We start from the raw sequence: 12,838 nt of genomic DNA, 5'->3' as shown, positions 1-12,838 counted from the left end.
TCTACCTTGGGGTGATTTTTAGTACAATCGTTTTCACACTAGTCACCTAGATAATAGTTTTCAAGGTGAATCTGTTATTGGTGGAAATTAACCCGAATTTCACAATATATGAAACAATTGTCTAATTTAAGGTTAAAAACGACAGAAAATTGATGTGATCGAAATTCGATAAAAAGTATAATATTTTCGGCTGAACATAATTAAAAATATTATTTTTTATCACATTTTCAATTATGTATATTCTCTGTCATTCTTTAATCTTACCGTAGAATTATCCAATTACACGAATTTTGATTATATTTAAAATCTAATCGGATTTGCTTATATGTGTTGTTTAAAGAAAATGATAGACTCGAATGGACTCAAAAGTCCAAGGGAATTGCACTGTTTTTCTTACCTGGTTTTTAGGGATGTTTTTAGGGTTTGTGGTTAGCATTTAGTCAATTGGTATATGGAAGTCACAAGACAATAATTAAGCCGGAGAAAGGAAAATGAATGGCTGTCATGGCTCTGTGTGGTTGATTTGACGCTACACTGAAAAATCCAATCATTATTTTTTCTCACGAACAAACCAATATTGGTTTATATATAAAAGACTCTCGTGTGGTAATTTTAATATTCAGTTAAAAAAATATGATCGAAAATATTATTAGGTGTTAAAAATGATCGAAAATATTTTTAGGTGTTAAAAAATAACTGAAAATATAAAAAAAATAATATTTTAGATAAAAATAATAATTTTTTATGTAATTTTTTATCGATTTTATTATTTAAATAATAACAAAAACGGCAGTACATTATTTTAACCTTATATTAAGGTGTTTTACTTTAGAACTCCCTATAAAAGACGTCTCTTGAGCCCAAATTAAATAGTTTTGGTGGTTAAAAGAATATTTATTATTCTTTGAGGATTCGGGTTAAAACATCATAGATACTAGGAGTATGAGTGTTTAATGTCGTAATGTTGAGAGTTATCTATGAACAGATTAATCAAAACGTTGGGATCGAATTTTATCATATATTAGACATCAGATTTAACATTTAGCTCAAGCTGACGTCAATTTTTAATAGAAAATGATAAACTTAGAACATAATCAATAGTCGAGTGATCATTTTATAACTTTTAATAACTGAGAGACTCATCAAAATAAAACCTATAAGACTTCAATATTAGGAAGCCAATTTATTTAGGGTCTAAGAAATAATCTAAATATAATATAAAAAAATAACTTAGTTTTACTAATATTTCGTAAATTTGGAGTAAAATGAAAAAGTTTGGGGCTAGAGCCTCCCTCATTCATCTAGTAAAGGGCCTAACAAAGGGGGTGGAAGCGGCCTGGTTCAGCCCACTCCAAACATTTTAGTTTTAATGTTAATTTAATTAAGTCTTGTCTCATTCCTTCAATTTGTATAGTTTAATTATTCTTTTTGGGTCTTAACAATTTCAAAACTAAATAAATTAAATCTTAATTATATTGTTTTAATTTAAATATTTCTTTATTATGTTGATTCAGTTTAACTTTATTAACAATTTTACAGATGTAATAAACCCGAAAAATCGTCTCAACTAAAAAAAATTTCAAGTCAAATCAGTGTTGTAAAATAGTATTCGTCAACTCAAATAATTCGAAATTTTTTGACTCGACTCGATCGAACGCTCACCCCTACAAACAATAACCAACCAAAGCTATGGAAGCTAAGCAACAAAAACAGCTTAAACCGATGAATTTATAAAATTTTAGAGAATAAACATTGATATTACTAAAATTTATAAATAAAATTTTAATCAAATATAGAGGTTAGAAATTCTCTGTAAAAATGGTAAAACACAAATAATAAGTATAATCAAATGGATAAATCAACTTTTAGTCCCTAAATTCGATACATGCATGTGATATTAGTTGGTAATGTTATTCGTTTATAATTAAGATTATATACAAGTTCATGGTCCCAGTCCCACAACTCCGTTTAACGTTGCGTCTTTCGAACTGTGTTTTGCCTCGTGAATATGTATGGCAGTACGTGACATAATGATTCGAAAGTTTTTTATTTTGATGTTAATGATTCATTGGATGCATGTCATTACATGAAACTTTATCTTGTACTATGCTTTTCTTTTATTTATTTTGATGTTAATGATTCAAAAGTTGGATACATGTCATTGCATGAAACTTTATCTTGTACTATGTTAGTGGGATACATGTCATTACATGAAACTTTATCTTGTACTATGTTTTTCTTTTATTTATTTTGATGTGATTTGGACTGCTATCTACCTTACTAAACAATTAGCTTTTGAGCCATGTCTTTTATGGTTACTTTCTTTTGTTTTTATATGTTTCAAACAGAGACTCGTACATTTTATCTTTTTTGTAGTTGTTTTCTTTTATGAAAATGTTAATATTATTTTTACAGAGAAACTCGAACAACTCGACTCGAAAAAATTTCAAGTCAATTCCCACTTGTGAAATAGGATTCGTCAACTTGAATAACTCGAGATTTTTGACTCGACAAGATCGAATACTCCCCTCTACCTAAATTATCAGTTTTGATCCATTTTAATACATAAGCTTTTAGTTTTTGTTTCATTTCAGTATCCTGGTAAAATCTTAATATTAAAATTTGGAAGAAAAAAAATGAAAGTTTAAGTAATAAAGCGGACCAAAACTGACTAAGCGCGTAAAGTTTTTAATTACGAGCACCAAAATGAATCAAAAACTAAAAGTTAGGTATGATTTTGAAAAAAATGAAAATTTAGGTACTAAAACGGATCAAAACTGATAGTTTAAATACTAATTACATAATTTATCCTTAAAAATATTAGTTTCTATTCTCAAAATTTGCTTATTATCCGATTTATTTATTGAGTTCATAATGATTTGTTTTCAACGTTGGTCTAATTATATACGTGCATTGATAACACTTTTAATTAAAAAATATTAACACCGCAAACTAATATCCACCTACTCGACAGTCGATTATAAACTAGCACGAACTAAACGACCTCATTGATAAATAAATTGTTGTTATTCTTTAAAATCTTGGGTTTAAACACCATGAATATTAGAGGTGTAAACGTTTAATGTTAAAAAATTAAATATTTTTTGAATAAATACTGTCTTATACTAACTTACTCAAAATTAATATAAAAAAAAAAACAATTATAAACTATTTTTTGGGGTAAAATTCATGTCATCATCTCAACCTACAACCTTTTAATGTCCAAGGAAACAAGAAGGAAATTGATACTGCGAACGTTAATTGGTTTTAATTCACATAATAATTTTCCTGTCGGTAGCTGTGCAAGGTTGAAAACCACATACTATTTATATTGAATACGCTCTCAACACGTGGATATCTATACTGAAGCAACGACATTCTTCTAGTTTAGAGGATTGATGTGAATGTTTACAGGTTGAGAGCGTATTTACAGCCGAGAGAAAAGTTTCAAAGCCGAGAAATCCGAATATAATTATTCAAGGACCACTTTCTATTTTATAACTGTAAAAAAATAAAATAATTAAATAAAATAATAAAAAAATTAAATAATACAATAATTAAATAAAATACTAACAAAATATGATTAATTTTATAGAAATTATTTAAAAATTTGCTTGATCTGTAAAATATTCTTAAACAGTGCCTAACAAGTAATTAATTTATGTTAAGGTGATATTTGTGTAAAAAGGCCAAATTTTTTCATGGATTTAAAGTAAAGACGCCTAGAGATCCAAGCAAGGAGTAAAAAAAATCTGGTTCACCCTGAAGACGCCGAGATATCTCAAATTTACTGTAGAAAATACCCCATTTGAGGAATTAATCGGATGAACACTTTAATTTAGGAATTAAAAATTCCCTGTAGCATTATATGGAAACTTTTGCCCATCATTAACACACAAAAATTTAATCATTTTCATCTAAAATCCAATATTTTGATGAACTTATGGGATTATCTAAGTAATATAAGAAAATATTATTTTTTAAATGACTTATGTTCCGGTAATTATATCTTCAGGATATATGTGTTATCAATTACTAAAAAAGATTTCAACCTATAATATCTATAGTTATCTTAGAATATAAAAATGTGAATTTTTTTAGTCATAAAGAGGTTATCGGAGTCTTAGGATGGTGAAGGTAGAAATAAAGATATGTTGTCAATAAAAAATATGATTAGAGGTTGTTTGAGTTGAGTTTTCTCAATGTCTGAGTAGTAGTTAGATGCATGGGAGTAGTATAGTCAGGGATGGATCTGGGCGGGACAGTCGTCTCCTTAAAAATTTAAAAGTATAATATATTTTAGATTTTTTCTATGTAATTTATATTAAAATATATTTTTCGTGCCCTAAAATTTTATAACTTCAAGTTTACCCCTAAAATTTTATAAATTTAAGTTCACTCTCTTACATAAAACCATGCATCATTCGGAATGAAATTTACACTTCCATTGAAAAAAATAATATTACAATTTCAACTCCTATTTTTAAAATTTTAAATTCATCAATAATCAGATGAATCTAGATTATATCTAAAATTAAATCATGTCAAATTTTTAAATAAGACAAAAAATCATAAATTTTTCATCTATATATTTTAACTAAATTCCCCATAAAGGATATCAAAATTTTAGGGTAGATTACAACAATCATCACTGAACTTCTTCCTCTCTCCTATTTTACTCATTGTACTTTAATTTCGTTCCATTTCCTCACTAAATTTAACGTAATTAGCATTTTTTGTCACTAAGCCGTTATATATTTAACGGCGTTAAAACACAAACTTTTAGAAAAGCAAAATTTTTGCCAAAACAACATCATTTTGCATCTATGCAACATATCATTTATATTGTCTAGTGAAAAAATGACCGAGTGTCCAAAAATGCTAATTATGTTACATTTAGTGAGGAAATTGAACGGACATAAAATATAGTGAGTGAAATAGGAAATAAAGTAGAGTTATGTGCAATTTACCCAATTTTATATCCCTTGATTTGATAAATATAATACATTTAATATACGGGGACCAATACAAATTTAATTCCAAAAAAGGAAAAGCCTATTTATTGCAACCATGAGGATGGCATGGAGCATGTGGGAAGTGCTGAAGTCAATGACTGTCGCAATACGGTAACACGTGTCCTCCGTTAATTACGACAACAGTTGATGCATAATATTTAAAGCCCTTGCTAAAGTAGGGTCCATAACATTAATTATTTGCATCCAAAGTTATTGTCTAGACAACAAAAGGACCCCAACGGCCAACAAAAACCTTTAGTTTCACTCAAAGGGATAAATCGGTTTTAGTCCCCCAATTTGATATTTTCCTTCATTTAGCCACTAACTTTTTTCTTCTTCAAAAGGGTCTCCAAATTTTGTGGTAAACCGGGATCAATCTCAATTCTCATGTAGCTTTATTTTGTAATATATATATATATATATATATATATATATATATAATAAAATGTTATGAACAGTGACAAATAATTGATCACGAAATTATAAGAAAATAAATAAATAAACGTAAATATTTTACATGAAAAATCCTTTTAGGTGAAACAACAAACATAAAAGAAAATTTACTATGTCGATAATAAAATACAAAAGAAGCTACGAAAGGCGTTACACCTAAACCCTCTATTAAATTTTTTTTTTAGAAAATAATATACAAATTTTATGCGTTTTATTTTATATGTTATTTACACATAAATTATTTAAGATGTGAATATGACTTTTTTCTCTCATTTACAAAGTATAAGGTTTTAGAAAAATTATGGTTACGTGTCGTATTTATTATGAAAGTGAGCAAAATGATTGATAGTAGAATATTTCATGTACGAAATTGAAATAAAATAAAATTATTATAAGACAGTAAAGAATTTAATATAATACATGCACCAATCAAACAATTGATCATGTTTTTTTAACTTAATTCTCTTTAAACCTAGTTAAACTTTTATTTTAGAAATAATTTATGTATTTACTATCCTCTATATTATTTTAAAAAATTGTAATAACTAATATTATAAGAGGCGTCAAGTCTGTTTTAGGTCGTTTATATTATTTTAAGAATTAATTATGGATGATCACTTATGTATGTTTTATCCATTTTTAATCACTGATTTCAAAATATGTACGGTCACTTTAGTTTTATTTAGTTAAGATTTGTTCACTTTCATTTTTTATTTATTAAGATGTGGTTATCACAGTTAACTGATGCTAACAATTAACAGAATATGTGACGTGATAGTTGGTATGATCACACATTTGGTCCATATTATTTACATATTCTCTCAATTTAGTCATACTTTTAAATAAATTTTAACATGAAATATATATTTTAAATGAAAATACAATAAAATAATTTTAAATTAAGTTAATAATAAAATATTTTAATAAGTTAATATAAAAAATATTTTTTAAGTTAATATATATATATATATATATATAATATTATGAATTTAAGTATTTATACACTAAGATACAAAATATATGCACCGTGTTGTCTACCTTAGACCAAGCAATGGTCTTGGGTTAATGTTTTGATACATGTTTAGTTTCCTAAGTGGTTTTGAATCTTTTTTGTCCTAATTTGCTTTACTTTGTTTTTTTTCCTGTTAAACTCATCATTTTTCTATTAAAAAATGATAGTATTTTGAGATGAACGTTTACTTGTTGACTATTAAAAGTTACATAATGAATAGTCTGGTGACCATTTTGTAACTTTTAATAGTCGAAGGAATTTACAAAGCAACATTATATAGTTAGAGGATCATTTTATAACTTTTAATAGTTGAGTGATTTAATAAAGTAATATCTTATAGTTGGAGGACCCATTAGTATATTTTTCCCTAATTATTTTTACTTAATAATTTACTTATATTTAAGATCTTAAGATATAATATATTAAATTAATATATAATATCTTATTGCATTCCTTAAATACAATTAAGATTTTATTTTGATTATCTTTTAGTGTTTTTAAAATATTTCTTTATTTTTAATAGAATGTGAAAAATAAAATAAAATAAATGAAAATTTATAATTTATTTTTAAAATTATAAAAAATAACTAGCTGACATATTTATTCAAACTAGATATTGTAAAAATAATATTTTTATTATAAAAAATAATAATTTATTTTCAAACTCGTTTAAGCAAGGTCTCGGGTTTGAGTCTTGTGTGTGCAAAAAATTCTTGCTAGAAGATTCACCCACTAAAATCAAATGTGTTATCGAAGTCAGTCTAAATTAATCAGGTAAAACCTTTCGACTAGAGTACAGAACAAAATTAAATATTAAATATTAAATTTGATGGGTGGGGATATAGAGAAAGTAGATTAAATCTTAATAAGTATAATTGACACATTAAAGCATAGATTGGCCAATGCGACGAATAAAAATAATGTGGGTTGTTTACTTGTGGACAGCTGCTCTAATGCCCAAAAGTATTACTTTCCACACAGTCAGCCCCATATACTCATTATGTAGACGCAGACAAACTGGGTTTTATTTTCATGATGTATAATTCAGACCCACACAGTATGAAAGAAGTTGACCTCTCTATGGATTAACTTCATTTATTCACTTTCGAAAATATTTTGTATCAATACTCTTTCATTTATTCATACCCCGAAATCGTACATAAAATCATGCTATTTTTGTTATTAATTTAAGATAAATATAAAGTAGTATATATTCGAAAGATTTTCAATATTTGACAACAACACTCATACTGTCATACATTCCTACAGACAACATTGTAACTCCCTAGATTCGCCCTATGCGTTACGATCAGATCTAGTGGATTACGTTAAAGTTTCCCAAAATATTTTTTTTAGTAATTTAAATCCATATTACAAATAAGCTTCTTTAAAAATAGAGTTGATAATATTAAAATTCAATATCAGTAAATTAAAGTCGTCGTAAGAATTAAAATAAAATATCTCAACATCAGCATCGAGATAAATATAGCATCAATATCAAAAGCGGTGTAAGTCGTAAAATAAACACTTCCAAATTAATGGTATATGTCACCTGAAATAAATGCAGTTCAGAAGATAAATACATTATAACTAAAGGTACAATATGAATGTGTCGATCATCCAAGTGTCATATATGGGTCGCCTGTCAAAAAGTATAAGAAAGATACAAATTTGGGGGAGTGAGCTAGGGAGCTCAGTGTGTTCCAACAATGCAGAAATAAACAAACAATTTAGATTTCAAAACCAGTTCATCAAGAAAGTCATGAAACATCGGTAAAGGTTTCAAAATGAGCTCAATTTCAAATTGTGAAAACGTCAGTAGAGTTTTTATTTTAAAATTTCAGAATCACCCTCCAACAGAATACCATATGCAATTCCCCTGGAACTGCGTCCATAAGGACTTACCCTAGGCCCGAAGGGCGTAGGTGCCAACCTAAGGAGCACCTTGGGTCCATAAGGTCTTGCCTTAGCCGAAGCGTAGGTGCCCACCTGAGGGGAGTGCCCTCAGGCCTATAAGGACTTACCCAATGCACACAGTAGATGATCCACCCTAAGAGAGTACCTTAGGGTCCATAAATTCTTACCACTAGGCCTAAGGGCCCACCCAAGAGTTGCCTTAGGTCCATAAGGAATTACCAACTCGATCGGTCTGAACCTATATAAGGAATTACCAATTTAACCGAGCTGAGCTTGCAAAGACTTCATACCAGATCCCAGAGTACCCTAGAGAAAAATTATTTACATACAATATTCAGTGGTAGCAGGAAATCATAGTTCAGACAAATTTATTTATCAATAAAAACAATAATCAGAGAACATGAATCATACAACCAAGCTTAAATCTTTGTAAATCATAAATCAGACTTTAAATCAGATAAATCATATAGAAAAAAGTCAAACATATAGTCACATTGCAAATCAGATAAAATAGTCTTGTGCACATGATATTTCAAACATATGTTTCAAACATATATATTGCACATAAGGAATACACTTTGCAAAAAGTATCAATCTGGGATATATATCGAACACCGACTTCACTAGGCTCTTCGACTGGACGGGAACTTAAGTTATTACAAAACAGATTATAATCAGACTAAATACTAAACTAAATATTCAACAGTGTTACAGAACTATACGAGTATTCACGGGCTCTCGCGGAAGAGCAAATTGGGAGGAATTAGGTCGAGCAGGTGAACAATCATGAGATCCACGAGTACCTTGAATATTCGATAACATAAATTAGTCCTTGTTCATTCAGTTAAAATTGATGCACTAAAATAAATACTTAATTTACAAATGCACATTCGAGTTTAACGGTCAATTTGGAGGCTTTTGGGTTTGAATTTTGTAAAAAGAACTTCAGATTCAGACTCAGGATGTCAAAAAACATAAAATATGACTTTTTGAAAATTTAATTTTTTTGGTCAAAGTCAAATCAACAGTCAACTCTAGTCAAAGTCAACGGGTTGGGTCAAGTCAGCGGTTTGGGTCAAAGTCAACGGATCAGATTAGTTTGGGTTGACTCGATTTCTAGAAGAAACCAGAGTGGGGAACGAGCCCCACGCGCCCATAGCGACGCGTGACGGTGACGACAGCGATGGGGTGATCGGTCGAATACTCCAGGAGCTTCACTCAACCATTTACAACCAAAATTTAACCAAAAATCGACATGAAACCGCGTCAAAATACCAAAAATTCAACATAAACTTACCCAACGCCGGTGATAGAGAAAACGACGACAATAGGCAACGAATCCGGTCGGGTTTTGAGCGCACTGATTAAGGGAGATCGATGGTGCATGCAGTAAAGCGCGACAATGACCGAGGTGATCGAAATCGAAGCAAAATCGAGGTGTCAAGGGGTTTTGTCCGGCGAGGCTTCTTCGGTTTAAATACGACAATTTATGGCCAATTACAGAACGAGGTTGGAGGGATTTTTGGCGTGGGAGACCACTGGTTATGCTAGTTAGGTCGGCGTCAGCTACAAAAGTCAGACGGAGAGGAAACCGACGAAGGGGTTGTGGTACTTTGGGGGTTTAAGGATTTGAGGATTTATGGGGATGGGTTTTTTTTATTTGGGTAATTTTAAACCCTAAAATAAAATAAAATAAATATATGTTTTATTATTTTAAACACAAATAGGGACTTTGTCGGTTGGTAGGGGCAAGGCTGACCATAACTTAGGTTATAGGTTCAAGCTTGGCTAGCCCCCCTAACTCCCTTTTTTTATTTTAGCTAACAGATAGATGAGTATTGGTAATTTTTAGGGTTGGTCCTTGGATTTCCCATATAACATCCTCAATATCGGGTTAGTGATCAAATTATGAGATTTTAAATTTCAGTGACCAAATTAGATAAATTGAGAAAATTGAAGGATTTAATTAAAACATTTGGTGAAGGGTGAATTAGCAAAGGAATGAAGAAGAAAGGGGTAAACGAGTCATTGAACAAAGAAAATAATTAAATAATAATAAGTGTGGGTATTTTAATACCCATGTGGAACATGTTTGGGAAACAAATGTTTCCAGGTTTCTCTTTTTCATCTTCTTTCTCTAACTGTGATGCATACAAGCAAAGGTGAGTTTCTTAATTAGTTGAGTATTTCCTGAATTAAAGGTTAGGTTATGATCCTTAGGTGATACTTAAGTTTAATGAAAGCTTATGTTGTCTTATAATCAAAAGATGAAGAAGTTATAAGAGATTAAATAGAAGGGTTGTTTAAATGAATTTCTGGAAAAGAGTTGATAAGTTGAATTCTAAACTAAATTTGACTTGTCATCAACCTAATTAAGAGATATGAAGTGTTAGAAATGGAATTAGAACATGTTGCAAAGTTGGTGTAATTTGAGGTGATAAATGAGTGGTAATTGATATAAGTATATGGATGTGAGTTAGGAATATGTAAGGGGATGAATATGAAGTTTTTGAGCTAAGTTGACTAATTTTTATATATAAAATGTGAATTATGGGCTGGTGTGTATCTATACACATTCAACATGTATCTATACATCAAGGGTAAATTTCCAAAAAATAGTCAGAGTGTACTGATACATAGGTAGTGTAACGATACACACGTTAAGGAATGTACTGATACACTATAGAGTGTACCGTTACTTACTTTAAATAAGAATGAAAATAGCCTTTCTTTTAGTTTAAGGAATGAAAGGTTAGAGTATACTAATTAGAATACTGATATGTATAAATGTATTATTATATATATATATATATATATATATATAGAACGTAATCCCGTTCCGGAAAAATCGAAGAATTATGATTGAATCAACGCAAGCAAGGCCAAGGTGAGTGCATAATATAAATGGAAATAAGACTTGCAATGAGTCTATTTCCTAGGTCAATTTCGTAGTATAATAGTTATGAACATGCATACATTATAGTCTTTATTAAATATGCATAAGTCATATAGGTTTACATATGATTTGATACATGTTATATGACTCATGTTATATAATATAAGATGGATGGTTATACGTACATGTGAACGTGATTGAAGAAAAGACATATGTGATCACAAAGGAAATGACATGAGTACATGTCAAGAGTCGAGGGTTTCATAGGTCCTTCGGGACACCTTCACAAGTCCTTCGGGACAAAATTTCATATGCCACTAAGTGGGATTTATACGAGCTATGGTGACAGCAGATGTGCACAACCTCTATGTACTCGAATACCTTATGTTCTCAGTATATAAATGGGCCTATAAATCATATGAAAAATGTGTATTGTCTTATATGTTATAGTATTAGTATTGTATATATATTGAATCATAGGAAATGATATAGAATTCTGATTACTATATTGCTTGTTCATATTCATAAGAAATGCATTATCATTATAAGTTTAAGTCTCACTAAGTCTATGACTTAGCGTGTAAGTGATTTACACGTAGGTACACAAAAGCAAGAAGATCGATCTTAAGAGCAGCAAAGCAGCATATCATCTTTTGTAGATCAGATCAGAAGAACCTTACACAATATGTTTGTTTATGTAATATATGTGTTGGCATGTAAATAGAGTCGTTTAGTAAGTATGCTCTGATAGACTTTTGTAATGTTTTAAACATATATATGTAAATGATAACTTTATGGTGATGAACGTTTAAATTTTTATGAGTTTTAAATATGTTTGGCCGAAATTACTGTAGCAGGGTATCGATACACTGTATTAGGGTATCGATACCCCTGTAGCATTCTAGAAATTTTTTAAAATCGGTAATGTTCATTACTGTTCACGGTATTGTTCATACCGTATAGTACTATTCATAAAAACATTTCTTTCCTTAAATTTGTTATAACGAACATAATTCAACGATATATTATCGTATTTTCTTAATATAATTCAAACGTTTTGTATTTTGTAAAAATATTGTTTTAAAAAGTCAATGTGACATATTAGACTCGTATCTGGGTCGAGTACGAGTTGGGGATGTTACATCCCAAACTTTCGAATTTAACTTCGAAGTTTTAAAAATTTACAGTTTACTTTGAAAAAATAATTAATTAATTTTAAATAAATTGGGGGGGGGGTGAAAGACATATTCAAACTTAACACTTAACACTTAACACTTAACAAATAACAACAATCTCGAAATTATTGATGTTGCTGAATTGATAACCATGCTATTACAAGCCCTCCGGTGGGGACCTAAAACTGCGTGCGAAGTTGACTAAAAGAAAATTGAATAAATAAATTAGAAGAAACAAACAAACGAGTTGTGATACGCGAGGGGGTGTGGCATTTAGCAATTGATATTTTCATAACTGTAATGGGTTTTCAACCCTAAGTGGGTTGGATTGGGTATATGAAGATTCATCGCTTTAACATCCAAATAAAAA

Source organism: Hibiscus syriacus, unplaced genomic scaffold (assembly GCF_006381635.1).
Source record: "Hibiscus syriacus cultivar Baekdansim isolate YM2019G1 unplaced genomic scaffold, ASM638163v2 tig00013773_pilon, whole genome shotgun sequence".
Classification (NCBI taxonomy): domain Eukaryota; kingdom Viridiplantae; phylum Streptophyta; class Magnoliopsida; order Malvales; family Malvaceae; genus Hibiscus; species Hibiscus syriacus.
The sequence above is the reverse complement of the archived record's forward strand: the minus strand, read 5'-3'. Positions refer to the sequence as shown.